This window comes from Arachis ipaensis, chromosome B01, assembly GCF_000816755.2.
Source record: "Arachis ipaensis cultivar K30076 chromosome B01, Araip1.1, whole genome shotgun sequence".
NCBI lineage: Eukaryota > Viridiplantae > Streptophyta > Magnoliopsida > Fabales > Fabaceae > Arachis > Arachis ipaensis.
Window position 1 is genome coordinate 2,625,110 of NC_029785.2, and position 2,631 is coordinate 2,627,740.

Consider the following 2,631-nt stretch of genomic DNA (forward strand, 5'->3'; position numbering starts at 1 on the left):
TTAATAATAAAAAATATGTCACAAAAGATAATTTATTCTTTAATTTAAAAATGATTGAGTAGAATTTACTTATTTTATATTGTAATTTTTGAATATTATTAATTCTGATTAATGTTTCATGTATCAAAAGCAAGATCTATCTTATTTGTTTTTTGTTTTTTGTTTTTTGTTTTTTTTACCAAAGATAGGAGACTCGAACCCGCAACCTCTTTATTGAGTATGAGAAGATTATGCCATTTAAGTTATAACTTATTGGCATCTTATTTGTTTAGTTATGTTATGATAATATTACATATTTATATAAATTTATGTTAGCAGAATAGGATAAATGCAGTTTTAAAATTATATGTTTCAAAAAGAATGATTGTTCCGACAAATTAGATGATTAATAGATTTGTTAAGGAATTTTTTCCGGATAATGGACTATTTGTACAATGTGTATAATGGGACACAATGGGCTATTGAACTGATTTTGGGGTTCACCAAGGCTCGAACTCTTGACCTTTTAGATCTAGCACTCTAATATCATGCATGATACCACTCATCCCAAAAGCTTCAGCTGATGGAAAAAGATAACACTAATAATTATATCTCTAATACTCTCTAAACTTCCATTGTACACATTGTATAAATATTCCATTGGCTCCTCGTACTTTCCCACTTTTTCCTCATGCGTTGGTCACTATATATCCAAATTCAACTATATTAAAATTAGAATAAATTATTTAAATAAATTAATTACATCAAAATATTATTTGTATTATTTAAAATTAAAATTGATATGTGTATCACTTAAAATTTATTTTTATGTAAAGGTAATTTGAATTATAACTTTTAATAATAGTTTAAATTAAGATGATTAGATTTATTAGGCGATGTTGAAATGAGCATATAAATCGAATTAAGCATGCATTAAATAACTCGAATTAAGAACAAGGATTTGATGCATGCATAAGTCTAATCATGTACAAATTGAATTTATCTAATTTATTCTCAATAATACATAATAAATTTAATCATTCTAATTTAAATTATTATTGAAATTTGTAATTTGAATTATCCTAATTCAATTTACGTAGAGATAGACTTTGAGTGATACCATATAAGTTTTAGTTTTAGACGATACATGTAATATTTTGATACAATTGGTTTATGTAAATAGTTTACGCTTAAAATTAATCATCAAAATCGGTTATTAATATAAATGAAAAAATGAATGAGTAAAAATGTTACCATGATTTGACTTTTGATTTCCTGGAGAGTCAAAAATGGATTGCTGTTAGCATCTTTCAAAGATATAAGAACATCAAGCCAATCCTCTTGATGTGCCCTTGTCCCATTCCTCCACTGATGAATCCTTTCTTCAATGATGGGATCATGGTACTTCCTTATGGTATTAGTTGCTTCCTTCAATATTTTTTTATGACCTTCAAAATCAAGCCACCACAACCATGGAAGATAATCGGAAACAGAAAATGCATAAATGTGCCTTATAGCAATGAAGAGTGATTCAACATACTCCACTTCCTCAGCACCTGCTCCTCCATCTTCTCTACCATTACCAAAGTACCTCTTATTGAAGAGTAGCCTCCTCATCAAGTTTCCACCATATTGTTTCGTTACAATCCTCAAATCCACTAGGCCACCACCATTCTTGGTTTGGTTTGGTTATACACATGGCGGACGAGGTTGTCGGCTTCTTCCACCCTTTTGTCATGCAGCCATTGATGCCTTTTTGGTGAAATCAATTCTTCCACCATGACTCTCTTCATTTTCTTCCATTGTTCTCCAAAGGGTGTTATTGTTGTGGTTAAGTATCCCGATGAGACATATTTACTCGACCAATTCAACGGCCGTGATGCGAAAATCGCATCTTGTTTCATGAAAAATTCACGTGCAATGGAAGGACTAGTCACTAGGATGACATGAATGTTGCCTAGTCGAATGCATGCGATTTCAGTTTCGAGATCATTCATGATGTTTTGTATCCATCTGAACGTGGGTTTGTTTGCAAGCATTTCAGGGATGTTACCAACTATAGGCCATGGTTTGGGACCTGGTGGGAGCCTAGGCTTCTTTGATTTCTTGGTTGAATCGTTGTGTTTGAGGAGATTGATGAAGAGAGGTATAATGAAAAAGAGTAAGAGCAAGAAGGTAGGAGCAGAATATTCCATGGCTGAGATAATTAAAGACAGTCTAAGTAAGTAGTTGAATTTGAATGATGTGTATTCTCTAATGCACTTTGGTCTTTTTGGTTGATGAGTTGGTTGCGTGCATGTAACTATTATATAGAGCTGTTCTATGTGGGTTTGGAGATAAGATACTATGAGTGCTGACTTGTCATATTCTTTGAATATTTTCATTCATAATATCAATTATGAAATGTAGAAAGAATTAACTTTTAAATTAGTTAACATTACTTAACATTAATCAAAATTTTTATTTTCATTATAATTAGGGATAAGTATTGTTTTGATCGGGTTAGAATCGAAACCGTCTCTAACGTAATTTTTTATTTAAAATCATTCTTAACGTTTTTTCCGTATTAAAATCTTTTTTTTAATAAATTTTTTTATTTTATTACTAAATTACTTTTATTAATTTAAAATTATAAAATAAAAAAAAACACAC

General features: G+C 30.1%; 1 pseudogene; it reads right to left on the reverse strand.

Annotated features, from left to right (window-relative positions):
• LOC107616107 overlaps positions 1-2,261 on the reverse strand; it is a 3,313-nt pseudogene extending 1,052 nt beyond the window's left edge.